Here is a 17649-nt window from a genome sequence, read left to right as displayed (position 1 = left end):
TTCCTTGTTCACATATAGATGTGAGTCAAGTGAAGGACTAGGGGATCTAGTACACATTGTTGTGCACTGGTCAAGTCCACCACAAAGAACGATAAGACGATTCGCCATGATTTACTAAAAGTTTAGTAAACATGGTTATGCTTACAAGATTAAGTGTAATTCTGAATAATTGCAAAAGTTTCAATGTATAGCAGAACGGATGAAAATAATCAATTAGGCAGAAAGATAAAAGTTTCTCCAATCTGAAAAGATAGGAGAGTACTTAAGTATCGTGTTTTATGATGTGACATCCCATAAAATCTCGGCCAAAAAAGACCGATTTTCATTTATGCTTTTAAAATAATCTCAAAGTAAATCCTTTTGATTTGAAAGAGTTGCGGAATTTGTTCCCAAAAACAAAACGTGATAAAATAATATTTACCAAATCATTTCATAAAAGAAATGTATTTTAATTATATAATCAAAACTCGGGATGTCATGTTCCGATACAGACCATAAATCATAAACGATAACATTAAAAGTCATTCAACAAATATATACATATACAGACTTGTAAACAAAACAACTTGATGGTTCATCCATCTTATGCCCTTGTGCCACTTCCTATAATACAAATAAAACTGAGTGGTTCAGGCTTGGGAGCCTGGTGAGCATATAGGGTTTTCAACCCACAATAAATAATTATATTTAATTCCACCAATCAACAATAACCCAATTACTCATTCCTGTTATTCTCACTTTACGTCCCTAAAACCACTAACACAAGGGACCTAGTCTTAGAATATTTCATCGGAGCGACAACACATGCATTCGGGGGTTTCCCGGCAATATATGTCAAATAAGGCAACCATGAGGGGGATGTAGTACAGCGAATGAACACCCAAGTTCATTAACACCTACAGGTGGCGAACCTGCTAGCGTTCCACAGGACTGTCTAGAAAAGTCTGTGGTCGTCATCTAAACTCCGCTAGATGACTAAATCAAAAACAACATCAAGGCCTCTCATCTGTTTATCACACGTCAACTATCTACCCATGTTCTACCCGTCATATTAGCAGATAAAAATATATATTTTTATACGTAGTTTAAAACCTGTATAGCATTCTCATTCAATACATATTCCAAAACAACAGATGAGACACATACACATAACACGTATTTCATAGAGAATAAATCGTATCTATGAGATAGAAGAAAGTGAATATACATTCACACATATAACACAAAATATACACATAACAAGTATTTCGTATAAAATACTTCATAATTATGCGTTAGAAGAAAGTAACCACACGCTCACTTGATCAGAAGATGATCGGACAACACTACGGCTTGCAAAAGTAGTAATCCTCAGCAGATCTGGAAGATCTCTACAAAAATCGAACTTCTCGCGGGTAGAGCTTCGGCTCGGGAATCGCACTTCTCGGTATCCCGGGAGCGTGAAACTTCCTTCTATATTTGGATATGAGATACGGGGTGTCGGGATGGCTTCGGGGGTTTACGCACAGAGCTTCGGCACAAAAAGGAGAAGAAATGAGCAAAAATACCCGGAACCCTCGCATCCTATTTATAGGAGGCTGAGGCCTCGCCGTACGCTGGGCGTACAACCTTACACGGGGCGTAAGCCTTCGAAATCGTCACTGCATGCGTCATCCGAAGAACTCGAGTGCGAGGTGCGTCATGCTTCGCGGTACGCTGGGCCTACGCCAGTACGCTGGGCGTACTTCGGATCAGATCGATGACTCCTTCGGATATACATCCGAATTAAAGATTAAATTTAAATATTAATTATTTAATAAACTTCAGAAATTCATATCTTCTTCATACGAACTTCGTTTTCGATGTTCTTTATATCCACGCGTAGGTGAGACTACGCTCTACAACTTTCGTTTAGACTTCGTCGGCTTATTTTGACTTTATTTTTATTATTTATTTTTAGTAGGCCCGGACAGGAAAACTTCGTTATAAATTCATAACCTCTTCGTTTGACGTCCGTTCTCGCCTAACTTTTCATCGCTTCGATACCAACAACGAGATCTTCGATTCTCGTTTAGGTTGCTTCGGCTAAAAACCGCTCGATCTCAAATCGAGTATTTCGGGCTGCATACCGCTAAGTCGAAACTTCAATAAATCATAACTTCCTCATACGAAGTCAGATTTTGGCGTTCTTTTTATGCACGCTCTCGGTTTAACGAACTCTACGACTTTCGTTTAGATCACGAAGGCTAAATATTGTTCTAACGTAAATTTCACTTTTTACGTCATTCAGCGTTGTCGGTTCTGTCGCGAAACTTCGACAGGTCATAACTTCTTCGTTATAACTCGGATTTCGGCATTCTTTATATCTTCGGAATCCTTGTTTCAACCACTACGACTTTATGCAAAGATATTGGGATTATCCCACACTTCAAATTTGACGCTTATTTTATTCTTAATTCATTAAATTATAATAATTAAGAAAATAAACACATAGTTCACATAATTCACATAATACTCAAATATTTTATTATTAATACTTCAAAAAGAGTTACAAGGGTTAACCTAGACTATTACATCAATGAAAATGCCTAGCCTGGAAATGCGGGCGTTACAATTCTCTCCCACTTAGGATGATTCTGTCCCCGGAATCACACCTCAACAAACAAATTCGGATAGCGACTCAAAATGTCACTCTCCGTTTCCCAAGTGAGATTTGGCCCATTCGAATGTTTCCAACGAACAAGCACTAATTCGACCATCTTGCGTCGAAGCTTCTTAGTCTTTCGGTCAACAATTGCCTCTGGTTTTTCAATTAACCTCTTGTTTTCATCAATCCTCAATTCAGAAATTGGAATTATATCAGGAACTTCTCCCGTGAACTTCCTCAAATAACACACATGGAAAGTTTTATGAATACCACTCAGTTCTTCTGGTAGTTCTAGCTTGTAAGCTTGGTTCCCAATCCTCTGAAGAACTTTAAACGGTCCAATAAACCTCAGACTTAACTTTCCCCTTTTACCAAACCTTATAAGTCCCTTCCACGGCGAGACTTTAAGTAAAACCGAATCTCCAACTTCAAAAGTCATCGGTCTTCGCTTCTTGTCAGCATAGCTCTTTTGACGATCCTGAGCTACTAACATTCTTTCCCTGATCAATTTCAACTTCTCAGCAGTTTGATGGACCATCTCGTGACCCATAAACTGTTTTTCCCCAGCCTCAAGCCAACAAGACGACGTACAACACTTTTGTCTGTACAAACCTTGATAAGGTGTCATCTTTATGCTCGAGTGGAAACTATTATTGTAGGAAAATTATACCAAAGGTAAATGTTCATCCCAATTACCTAGGAATTCTAGGGTACATGCTCTCAGCATATCTTCAAGTGTTTGTATTGTTCTTTCACTCTGACCATCAGGCTACGGATGGTAAGCTGTACTTAAACATAACTTTGTACCCATTTCCTTTTGTAGACTTTTCCAAAATCTTGAGGTGAAACGGCTATCACGAACCAATACAATCGTTAAAGGAACACCGTGAAGCCTCACAATTTCCTTCATGTAAGAATTCGCAAGCTTTTCCATAGACCATTTCTCATTGGCTACTATGAAATGCGCACTCTTAGTGAATCGATCAACGACCACCCAAATCATGTCGTGACCATTCTTTGTTCTGGGTAGTTTAGTGACAAAATCCATCGCAATGACTTCCCATTTACCCATAGGCACAGGTAAAGGTTCTAAACTCCCGTATGGTTTCTGATGTTGTGTCTTGACTCTCGCACAAGTCACACACTCGGCCACATACTTTGCAACACCAAGCTTCATCGTTGGCCACCAGTAGTAGGGTTTCAGGTCCCTATACATTTTAGTGTTGCCAGGATGAATTGAGTACATGGTTTTGTGAGATTCTTCCATCAGAAGATCTCTTATTCCTCCTGACTTAGGTACCCAAATACGATATTGGAATACCTTCAGTCCATGACCGTTTGTACCAAACACCAACGTTTTGCCCAAATGTTCCTCCTTCCGGTCATTCTTCTCAGAAGCTTCCTCTTGAGCTTTCTTTATACTCTCCACAATTGTCGAGATAACTTCTATTCTCAACGCTCTTGGCCTTTTCCTCTCAACATTGACTTTACGACTGAGAGCATCAGCAACAACATTAGCTTTACCAGGATGGTAACGTATCTCACAGTCGTAGTCCTTGAGTAACTCTAGCCAGCGTCGTTGCCTCATATTCAATTCTTTCTGATTAAAGAGATATTGGAGACTCTTATGATCAGTGAAAAGTTTGCACTTCGTGCCATAGAGGTAATGCCTCCATATTTTCAAAGCGAAAACTACCGCTGCCAACTCTAAATCATGGGTCGGGTAATTCTTTTCATGCTCCTTCAACTGTCGGGATGCATATGCGATCACCTTATCTCTTTGGGTAAAAACACAACCCAATCCAACCCCAGACGCATCGCTATAAATAGCGAAGTCTTCAACTCCATCGGGTAGAGAAAGTATTGGTGCCTCGCATAGCTTCTTCTTTAGCTTCTCGAATGCTTCTTTATGCTTATCATTTCAAGCATAAGTAGCTCCTTTTTGGGTCAAAGTTGTTAATGGAGTAGCAATCGAAGAAAAGCCTTGGATAAACCTTCGGTAATATCCGGCTAATCCTAAAAAGCTTCGGATCTCCGTGGGACTTTTCGGTTGTTCCCACTTCATCACAACTTCAATCTTTGCTGGATCAACCATTATCCCTTCTTGGTTGACCACGTGACCCAAGAATTGGACTTCTCGAATCCAAAAATCACATTTGGAGAACTTTGCATACAGCTTCTCCTTCTTCAAGACTTCTAACAATTCTCACAAGTGTCTGCCATGCTTCTCTTGGCTTTTCGAATAAATCAAAATGTCATCTATGAGCACTATCACAGATTTATCAAGGAACGGATTACAAACCTTATTCATCAGATCCATGAATGCTGTTGGAGCATTGGTTAGTCCAAACGACATAACCAAGAACTCGTAGTGTCCATATCTAGTTCTGAATGTAGTCTTCTCGATATCTTGCTCTCTTACTTTTAGCTGATGATATCCTGACCTAAGATCGATCTTCGAGAAATAGCTCAAACCTTGCAATTGATCAAACACGTCATCAATCCTTGGCAACGGGTATCTATTCTTTATTGTTGCCTTGTTCAGCTCTTTGTAATCGATGCACATCCTCATACTTCCATCTTTCTTCTTCACGAATAACACCGGAGCTCCCCAGGGTGATGAACTAGGTCTAATGAAACCTTTGTCCAATAACTCCTGAACTTGCATCATCAACTCCTTCATCTCCGTCGGTGCTAATCGATAAGGTGCTTTTGCTATTGGCATGGTTGCTGGCAACAAGTCTATTCTGAACTCCACTTGCCTATCAGGTGATAATCCAGGAAGATCTTCGGGAAATACTTCCGGATAATCACACACCACTGGAATACTCTACATCACCTTCTTTTCCTTCTTAGCATCTATCACGAATGCTAAATATGATGTACATCCCTTGGTCAAACACTTTCTGGCTTTCATTAGAGAAATGATTCCAGAATTTACTCTGCGTTTGTCCCCATACACCATAAACGACTCTTTCCCTAGCGGGTTTACTTTAACTATCTTCTTCTTGCATAATATCTCGGCGTCATTGGCGCTAAGCCAATCCATTCCCAAAACGACGTCGAAATCATTAAGTTCGATAGGCAATAATTCCTCGTGAAACTTATTCCCATTAAGGTCGATTAAGATGTTTTTCATACGATGGCTAACATGTACAAACTTGCCACTAGCAACTTCGACTAATAAAACATGATCTAGTCTATCAATAGGCAAAGCTAGTTTTCTACCAAACTCATGCGAAATAAAGGAGTAGTTGGCTCCATAATCAAACAAAATTTGAGCAGGTAATTCGTTTACGAGAAAGGTACCTGATGCAACATCAGCTTCATCTTTAACAGCCTCAAGTGTCATTTAGAAGGCTCTTGCCTTCGACTTTGGTGGAATGTTGGGCTTAGCTGCCTCCTTCTTCTTCGGTCAGTCTTTCAAAATGTGCCCCTCTTCACTGCAACCAAAACACATCCTTTTGTTGGACGGACACTCATTGGAAAAATGCCCAATTTTTCCACACTTGTAGCAGGTTACATCCTCACTACACTTCCCAAAGTGCTTTTTCTTACAGTTATTGTTGGATAAGGTGTCTAAGTCCATAACTTATTTGGTATATACTTGACCCGACCCGACATGGTCCATTTGGGTTGCATTTCATCCAAACTATTTATGGATAATTTTATGAGAGTTATACACATATTGTTATTAATATATTATAAGTTATAATATATTAATATGAAGTCATGTTATTTAATTAGTCTTAGTCTTAAATTAATTATGAATTAATTTAGAGATTAAAAGGAAGACTAATTAGATTGTGGGCTATTGATTTTATATGGTGTGGGCTAACACCCATTTGTTAATAGGGCTAGGCTTGTATGGAAGTCCATGGATGATCCATGGAGCTTTTAACCCATGGATCCTTGGAAAAGGAAAGGTCATGGGTTATTAGGGTTTCACCCTAATCATGTACACTATATAAGCATGCTTATGTTGCATGAAATAGCCACTAGTGTGTGTTTTTGTTTGTGGCCGAAAATTGTAGTGTGTATACACTCTCTCAAAGTTTTCCAAGAGTTTGTGGTGATTTGTGATTCCATTTGAGGCATTCACACTATTGGTGTTTGGCCCTCAAACTCCTTAAGAATCAAACTCATCAAAAAGGTATGTAATCTCTTCTAACTCTTTTATGTTTAAAAGTACCCCATGCCATGTTAGATAGGTTATGAACCTTGGAAAATTATTATTTTGCATGTATTTAGACAAACTAAGATCCAAGGTTTATTAGGGTTGCATGCACACTTAAGAAGTGTTAGATTGCTCAAAACCCAACAGTTATCACACCATTTCGCTTCGCCTCCTTTTCCTCCAAACTATTTCGAATCAGACTTCGAAAATTTTCTTTTCTTGTTGGAACCTGAGGTTCCTTCAAATTTTCTCTTTTCGCCAACTTCAACCTTGTCGGCGGTCCTTCCCTTGATCATGTCTTCAACAGACTTGGCAGCCCAAATAGCTGCCTCTAGAGTAGGTGCCTGACGAACTAGCACTGCGTACTCCCATGAGAGTCCCTTTGCATACCGGTCAACCTTTGTCAGCTCATCTGGACGATGCGCAAAGCAAACTCCATCTTATCTGTAAAGTTATTAGTGTATTCATCAACTGACATGCTGCCTTTCGTCAATGTCAGAAACTTGTTCTCTAGTTCCAACAAATTTTGAGCCGAGCAGAACTTGCGCTTGAACTGCACCAAGAATTCTACCCATGTCAATTGCAGTGGCTCATTAGGGCTTAAAGTCTTCCCTAGAGTGTTCCACCAACGAACGGCTGCATAGATAGTCTGCAACTTGCCTCTTCAGCCACAAGTCATGAAGGCCAATTCCATTTCTGAGATCCAGTACATAACTCCAATCGGATCCTCCTTTCCATTGAAGGTCGATGGTTTGCAAGTTAGAAAGTCCTTGTACTTGCATCCCATTCCATCATTCCTTCCATCATGGTTGTCTTGCCTAACTATCGGTGGGTTGGCTTGACCAACAGACCCACTGAATTTTCCACCTTCCGAGTGCCCTTCATTTAATTCGGGCTCTTCCACACGAATTGATAGTTCTTCACGATTCTGTTGAAGCAACCGCCTAGTTTCATCCATCTGACGATCCAACATTGTCTGAATCATCATTTGCACACCAGCCATGGTTATTGGCTCAGGTGTTGCTGCTACGACAGGTATTTGTTCAATCACTGGTGGTTGATTCCTGTATTCATCAGCATTTCCAACTCCACTTCTTGTTCTCACCATTTTTGATATACACATCGAATAAGGTGAAATTAGATCCTCATTCACGATAGATATTCAAATCATCATTATCACTCCGAAACGTTTACATGCTAGTTCTAAATTCGTAGACGTACGCTTAGAATCCTACACACATAAGGTTTCTAGATCCGGTCGGCAACAGACCATAGATCCGAACAAATAATATCATATATGTCAACATATAACATTTAGCACATAAAAGCATTTTAGGCAACTTTCCTAAAATAAACTAGTGCTCGTGTCTAAAACATAACCGACACATATCTCAAAACTTCACTTAGCATTTTAAGTTTAAGTCTATAAATCCTACAAATTCGTAGTTCGCTAAAACTAATGCTCTGATACCAACTGTGACATCCCCAAAATCTCGGCCAGAAAAGACCAATTTTCATTTATGCTTTTAAAATAATTTTAGAGTAAATCCTTTTGATTTGAAAGAGTTGCGGAATTTGTTCCCAAAAACAAAACGTGATAAAATAATATTTACCAAAGCATTTCATAAAAGAAATGTATTTTCATTATATAATCAAAACTCGGGATGTCATGTTCCAATACAGACCATAAATCATAAACGATAACATTACAAGTCATTCAACAAATATATACATATACAGACTTGTAAACAAAACAACTTGATGGTTCATCCATCTTATGCCCTTCCGCCACTTCCTGTAATACAAATAAAACTGAGTGGTTCAGGCTTGGGAGCCTGGTGAGCATATAGGGTTTTCAACCCACAATAAATAATTATATTTAATTCCACCAATCAACAATAACCCAATTACTCATTCCCGTTATTCTCACTTTACATCCCTAAAACAACTAACACAAGGGACCTAGTCTTAGAATATTTCATCGGAGCGACAACACATGCATTCGGGGGTTTCCCGGCAATATATGTCAAATAAGGCAACCATGAGGGGGATGTAGTACAGCGAATGAACACCCAAGTTCATTAACACCTACAGGTGGCGAACCTGCTAGCGTTCCACAGGACTGTCTAGAAAAGTCTGTGGTCGTCATCTAAACTCCGCTAGATGACTGAATCAAAAACAACATCGAGGCCTCTCATCTGTTTATCACACGTCAACTATCTACCCATGTTCTACCCGTCATATTAGTAGATAAAAATATATATTTTTATACGTAGTTTAAAACCTGTATAGCATTCTCATTCAATACATATTCCAAAACAACAGATGAGACACATACATATAACACGTATTTCATAGATAATAAACGTATCTATGAGATAGAAGAAAGTGAATATACATTCACACATATAACACAAAATATACACATAAAAAGTATTTCGTATAAAATACTTCATAATTATGCGTTAGAAGAAAGTAACCACACACTCACTTGATCAGAAGATGATCGGACAGCACTACGGCTTGCAGAAGTAGTAATCCTCAGCAGATCTGGAAGATCTCTACAAAAATCGAACTTCTCGCGGGTAGAGCTTCGGCTCGGGAATCGCACTTCTCGGGATCCCGGGAGCGTGAAACTTCCTTCTATATTTGGATATGAGATACGGGGTGTCGGGATGGCTTCGGGGGTTTACGCACAGAGCTTCGGCACAAAAAGGAGAAGAAATGAGCAAAAATACCCGGAACCCTCGCATCCTATTTATAGGAGGCTGAGGCCTCGCCGTACGCTGGGCGTACAGCCTTACACGGGGCGTAAGCCTCCGAAATCGTCACTGCATGCGTCATCCGAAGAACTCGAGTGCGAGGTGCGTCATGCTTCGCGATACACTGGGCGTACTTCGGATCAGATCGGTGACTCCTTCGGATATACATCCGAATTAAAGATTAAATTTAAATATTAATTATTTAATAAACTTCAGAAATTCATATCTTCTTCATACGAACTCCGTTTTCGACATTCTTTATATCCACGCGTAGGTGAGACTACGCTCTACAACTTTCGTTTAGACTTCGTCGGCTAATTTTGACTTCATTTTTATTATTTATTTTTAGTAGGCCCGGACAGGAAAACTTCGTTATAAATTCATAACCTCTTCGTTTGGCGTCCGTTCTCGCCTAACTTTTCATCGCTTCGATACCAACAACGAGATCTTCGATTCTCGTTTAGGTTGCTTCGGCTAAAAACCGCTCGATCTCAAATCGAGTATTTCGGGTTGCATACCGCTAAGTTGAAACTTCAATAAATCATAACTTCCTCATACGAAGTCAGATTTTGGCGTTCTTTTTATGCACGCTCTCGGTTTAACGAACTCTACGAATTTCGTTTAGATCACGAAGGCTAAATATCGCTTTAATGTAAATTTTACTTTTTACGTCATTCAGCGTTGTCGGTTCTATCGTGAAACTTCGACAGGTCATAACTTCTTTGTTATAACTCAGATTTCGGCATTCTTTATATCTTCGGAATCCTTGTTTCAACCACTACAACTTTATGCAAAAAATATTGGGATTATCCCACACTTCAAATTTGATGCTTATTTTATTCTTAATTCATTAAATTATAATAATTAAGAAAATAAACACATAGTTCACATAATTCACATAATACTCAAATATTTCATCATTAATACTTCAAAAAGAGTTACAAGGGTTAACCTAGACTATTACATCAATGAAAATGCCTAGCCTGGAAACGCGGGCGTTACATATGATTATCTTAGTGATTATGAATCCATATCACAATCGATCCCCTAAGGACACCTTAGTGCATTAGTATGGCTAAGAAGAGGAATCGGGAATTGTTGAAATGGTTAAATCAAAAGGTGAATCATACTTCGTTCCAAAATCGAGTCTTAGAGTCATACTCCAAGACTGTGATTTAACTGACAGAATCTTAAGGAGGTTTATAACTCTCATCAAATGAAGAGTATAAATGTTTCTTACTCTTGCACATTTGAAATTGGTAAGTTGTGATGTCTTAGATAAGACAAAGACCAACTAGGACAAATTATGGGAAGTGTTTGTCTTGATAGGAATCCGCACTGACTCTTGAATATTTTTTTTTCAAGGAATGTCTCTTGGCAAGAGAATCTTATATGTCAAGAGGTCAGTGGGAGTCTTAATGGTCTTGAATAGCTTCAGGAACTAATCAAGAATAAACATATTGTCTATCACTAGCATACGAATTGACGTTTGTAACCTATCGTGTTTACATATTCTTGTTTTTGTGTCATTCCAGTTGAGTTAACTATGCGTGTGACTTCTACGAGTTCTCAACTGATTGCATAAATGCAAAGCACATTGATCAATGAAAGAACATTGATCTGATTTGGTAGACATTATTTCAATTGATGTCCATAACCCCTCTAAATGGAGTTTTGGGCAACATAAAGTATTTAAACCTGTCTTGTGAACTTAACAAGTTAATTGAGAAGGATGACGAGGTTCACATTTTAACGTAGGCATGTTATTAGTCTATAAAAGTTGGTACAAGTTGATATACAAAAGTCCATTATAAATAGGCAAAGTACAATGGCTTAATAGGAAATTTTGGCTTATTTTGGGTGTATGCACGGGACCCATGGTCCGTGGAAAAAATCCCTCACAAAATCTCACAGACTGTGTGTTTTTCTGTCCACTCGTGTCACGTGTTGATAACTTTTGTGTTTGAGGTCATATTCGCTTCCATCACCTATGATAGTCATTATATGGTGAATGTATGTTAAAAAGGGGGTTGTTTGACCAAAATTATGATATGACCTTGTAAGGGTATTTTAGTTATTAAGTAAGCTATGTTTGAAATTCGTAGGTATTGATTGAAGGGCATTCAATTTAAAATTTTCAATTATAATTTTTATAATATAAAATTATAAACATTTTAATTAAAATAATTATTAATTAAATCTGATAATTCGGTTTGATTTGGGTCGAATTCCACCAGACCATAACTAAAACCATAAATCGAATTTATAATTCGATTTGGTCTAAAACAAAAACGAAGATCAAATTCAAGATTTGATTTTGTTAGAATTTAGTTTCGGTTTGATTTGATTTCTAACTTTTTCGGTTACAAACTAAATATAATGCCTACCCGGTACAATCAATATGAGCAAATATGTCGTTTGATATATTTCGTGAGTCTCAAACCTTATTGAATGACCCATGTGCATAATACATTCCATATTATATTCTACTATGGACTAGAGTCCCCTTTTAAAGTAGTGTATCTATATTTAGTTGGTTTGGATCTTAGTTTGATTTGGATTGTAATTGAGATTACGCTACTTTATAAAATTTTAATCATAATGGTTATAAAAATATTTTAAAAAATTACTCACGTATACATTTTTGGTCCCATAAAATGTTGAAAGTCACATTATGGACAGTCATTATTTGAGTATATTTACCAAGGCTTCTAGTTCAACGGTATCAGGTGTTGCTTATCTTACAAGACTTGAACCCTCAACCTTAAAGAAGAAGAACAATATTTGATACCATTAAACTAGAAGCCTTTTGGTGGACCTAAGTGAAGTTAGATGTTAATTTAAGAGTAATTTAGATTTGCCGTTAAAAAACCAACAAACAAACTTGAGTATATTTATGAAGGGAAACTTGACGGATGGGGTAAAAAGGGTAGTTTGGATTTAAAAACAACGCAATTTAGTTAATTTTTATTTTTAAAAAGGATTTTGTAAACCGTAAGATCTATAATACATTTTTCTTCCAATCAAATAACTAACCTGTTAATCAATTATCAGTTAGTATAACTAAGTTTTTATTAATTTTAAAAAAATTAAAACGTAGATTTTTAAATTATTTTTTCTAGAATAAAATTATTTGTACTTACTAATTTGGTCGAGTAAATGTGAAAAAGTTGAAGGGTTTTAATTGGGCTACGCCATTGAATTGACGTTTAGGGGAAAATTTGGTCAAACACTCCTCCCCTCTTTAATTTGTTTAACCATAAACATTTATACATGTACTTTTATTAAACTTTTTTTTTATTATTGTTTTTACATATAGAATATAATTACAGTATACAATATTTGATTTAAGAATGCAATTAAAATACTTAATTATTGAAAAAATATGTAAATAAAATTAAAATAGTAATATGATCCCTCATCGAAGGCTGACTTGATTGTTCTATAAATCCATTTATTGTCCGATATCTAAAGCCAAGAAGATATAACCATTTCTTCAAATGAGTTGTTAGTATAATTAGGTATGAGATGATTTTTGTGTTGGGCTTTTATTTAATTATTTGGCTAGGTTAACCATAACTTTTTATTTATAGTTGTTTTTATTTTTCTTTGTAACTTACTTTTCTATTTCAATAATAACATTCTAGTCGTTTTCTCTTTATTGTTGTCATATATCATGGTATTAGAGACCTATTTTATACATGCCTGTTAATTTGATGAATGTAGAAAACTTTGCAATATGTACCAATATTGTGGATAGAAAAGATGATTTCGGTCTATACTTATTTGGTATTGTTCATCGCATTTTCTGGTTTTGCACTCATATTTGTTGGGGGTTTTTTTCTTTTCATTTTTATTAGAATTTGCTTATCGTTGTTGTTATTGTTCTTTTTTGTCGTTGGGTTTGTGCTCATATTTGAAGTTGGTATTATAATATTTGTTTTGATTGATTATTAATATTATGGCTCCAAAAGATAATTATCTTCACTAATGATAAGAACTATGTCTATTGAAATTTTGTAATGAAGATTTTTTTACATGAGAAACATTGACCAATTGACCAACATAGAATAGAAAAATATGTGGTTCTCTAGTTAAGGGAAACTAATAAAAACCAAAAAGTCAAGAATACTTATAACGGGTCATTTTTACTATACTACATGTTGAACCAAGCATTGCATTTTTAGTTAAGTTCAATTGCTATATGATAGGTATGGTATATATATTTCATATTACGACAAGTATGAAAATAACTCACCGATCCTAATTTGATCATGCCCACAATCAGTCATTTTCTTTCTTACACAACTCTAAAGTATATATTTATTTGAGATTATCACTTCTATTAATAAATTGTCCCGTAGATGGCAAGAATCATTGTACATTTTTAATCAATTACATCTGAATGTCTTGTTCATATCAATATACTTTCACGACTTTCAATTAATGTGAGAGGTCCTCAATTTTTACATAAATATATTTTTTGTATTTATCTGCTTGACCCATTAAAAATACAATATAAATCATTTACATTTTTTGATTTATGTATATTGGAGCTTCAAACTTTTTTATCTAAAAAAGGTTAAAAAAAAAAAAAAAAAAAAAAAAAAAAAAAAAAAAAAAACTTTACACAATATGAATACGGGGATTCAATGTATCATGACAACTTCATGGGACCAATTATTACCTAAACATAATTGAACCCTAATGTGTTATATCATACTCCATATTCATTTATTAATCAATCACTTTATATTATGCTTTATCTTTAACAAGCCAAATGTATACAATAAAATGATTTAGCTAAGCGATATACTATGTTCTATTTTAATTAGTCAAATGTACACAAAAATAAAATTAAAAAAATAGCTAAACGATATAGATCAAACCTATTTTTTAATTAACACCTAGCCTAATTGAACGCTTAAACCTCTTTTTTCTAAGAATTGAAGGGTTCCCCCAAACCCAAAGTCTTCAGTTACAAAAAAAAAAATAATAATAATAAAGATATGTTTGTAAAAGCCATGTTAAGAAAGATGGGTCCCACCAAATAAAATAATAAAACTGAATGACCAAAAGACACCAATCTTTTCACATAATGTACAAATAGTTTACTACTTGAAAGAGTTGAGAAGAATTGAAGAAAACTTGTTTATATAGGTTGATGTGAAGCTTTTTACCCAAGGTGAGAAAACTGGGTAACATTAACGTGATTTAATTCCATTCCGGTTATTGACTCTTTCCATTCCTCCCCCCTACCCCCACCCACCCACCCACCCACCAACCAACCAACGAGTAAAACAAAGACACGATTCCAATTCCCACAACTTGTCTCTTTTCTGGTATGATCCTTTCTACAGCCATAACTACTACTAGTAATTTTCAAATAGCAACTTGGCCCATAAGAGGAATGTGCATCTATAAAATGATATCACTTGATACCAACACAAGATAACTTATTATATTTATAAAACTTACATATACTTTTATAAATGAATAAAAAAATCAACTAAATATTGCATTTCTAACAAAGTAGCAACATACTTTGCTACATTTTACTTTGAAAGTCTACCGAATTACAGAATAAGAACCAACTTTCACTGCTATATTCACATGACTGGGTAGATTGTTTAAAGAAAAATGTGTGTGTGTGTTTTTTTTTTTCATTTAGAAGTAATTATGCTTAGCTGCAATCCTCAAACTAAGTGGAGCATAGGCAACTACCTGGTCCTCCAGACGGAGCATTCGTGGTATCACTTTTTGGATATTACAAGATATGATTATATAATTACAAATTATGCATAATGCATAATGCATACATATATTGTCTTGTAATGAGGACAGGATATAGGAGTTGATATATTAGTTACGTAGCAAGAGTTTTCTAATACAAGCCACCTTCCTTATCCTAATTAACAAATAAACCACACTCCAGATTTGGAAGGGATTGGGGGGGGGGGGGGGGGGGGGGGGGGGGTGTTCAAAAAGATTGGAGATCAATAATAAGCTCCATGTTGTGGTCCTGCAATATAGAACGATGGAGTGATGGCTACTAGAGGAGAAAAGTAAAAGTGTTTCACCCTTGCAGCTTACAAGAAAAAGGAAGCATACAAATTTAATGTATTGTACTCAACTAATAGCCAAAAGAATAATAGGGATAAGGGCATTTTGAATGTTATCTACACAGTTTCTCTGTAACTATACAAAGTTGCAAGCAATGAAGTAAATGACAAGGTACCTTTTATATTGGAATGTAGGATACCCTTTGAATATCATGTGGGGTTCCTTTCAGTTTTTAAATCCATTAAATTCTCTTTTCACATATACTGTAACCACTTAAGGGTATGTTAAGGTGAGGAAGTCATATTGAACTCCATTTTCATGGCCTGGAATGGAATCTGGAGCAACTTAGGTCATAACTTGAAATAAATCAGCTCGACTTCCGATTTCATATCTTGAAAAAAAAAAATGGAGGAAAATACAATGAAACAACCATACATCCTAGAATCTGTTTGATTTGAGTGGCTTTAAACATTCTAGCTTTTGAGCTCATCAACAATTAGTTTGAATATATAAGTGTTATTACTTTGACAGTTGACATGCCATCAGCTTAAACTCTACCAAGACACGTAGCATTGCTTTTATAGCTAATAGGAATAAAATAGCACAGAAGAGCAAAACGATAACCAAACTTGGGATCCAATTCGATCAAATTTAAAGTCTGAATTGGTACGATTTCAGTTAGGGTTTTGTGAAATTCCGGAGTTGGAAAATAATTAAATACTTGGTAGGCTCCCTCGTGAGAAAGAGACAGAGATTTGACCTGGTTGATCTTCCATCTTCGACGGTAAATCCGAGAAACTATCGGTTTGGAGTCCCCGCCTAGTGATGGTACCTAGAGTTTCTTCAGGAAGAGATTGCCTCTGCACAATCACGCTTCTTTTGCGACTGCAGAGGTGAGTGAGCGGAAAATGTAAGATAAGGGATTCATGGAAGATGGCTTCCATGGAGGTTACGCATTCTCTCTCGAGATGTTCTGTTAGGCGGGAAACAATACTGGTCGGGTTCAATAAACGGGTCAAAATGAATTAGATAGTTAAACTAGACAAGCCCACTAAAGTTTAGATGGACCAATAGCCCATTACAACAAATGAATAAAGCCAATACATCCGTTTGTCAGTTCAGGGTGGAGCCGTGGAGATGGATACTTTGTCATGGTTTTCTAGCAAGATTTTGAAGAGAAGAAAAGGGTGTTGACACCTACGGGCAGGGTGGTAAATCGGGCTATCATGTCATGTTTTTGTCTGACACGACATGATACGATACGATAAAGTTTTATTTAACACGAACACGACACGACATGATGTCGTGTTTTTTAACTAACACGAAAATGAAATGATTAAAAAACGACAAACACAACACGACAAAGATAATATAATAAAAACAAATAGTTTATTTAATTAATATTGAATCATACATAACACGAAAACACGACAAACACGAAAAACTCGACAAATAAATGCTAAATCGAGTCAATTTCGTATCGAATTTTAAACACGAACACAACCCGACATGACATCGTGTTTTTTTTCACTTAACAGGAACACGACACGAACACGAATTCGAATTTCAGTTTCGTCCCAATTTCGTTTCGTATCATATCTTTTTGTCGTATCGTATCAACGATTGTCACCCCTACCTAGGGGATACAAGGTGAATTAAATTATTATGTAATTTAGACAAACTTAAAAAGATTTGCACAAGAAAAAACAAAAATTCCATATTATATATATATATATATATATATATATATATATATATATATATATATATATATATATATATATATATATATATATATATATATATATATATATATATATATAGGTTCAGGTTTATTTGAGACCATTCTAATTTTGTGAGACCGTGAGACCAAATCTAAAAATAATTTTAAAATGCAAAACCAATGGAAAAATCCAAAAATTCTTTTTTTAAATATTATTTTCGGAACTTGAATTAACTAAAAAAATAAAAATTAAAAAATTAAAAAAAAATAAAAAAATTAAAAAATAAAATCCCGTTTT

Source organism: Lactuca saligna, chromosome 5 (genome assembly GCF_052625555.1).
Source record: "Lactuca saligna cultivar CGN05327 chromosome 5, ASM5262555v1, whole genome shotgun sequence".
NCBI lineage: Eukaryota > Viridiplantae > Streptophyta > Magnoliopsida > Asterales > Asteraceae > Lactuca > Lactuca saligna.
Note: the sequence above shows the minus strand (reverse complement) of the source record.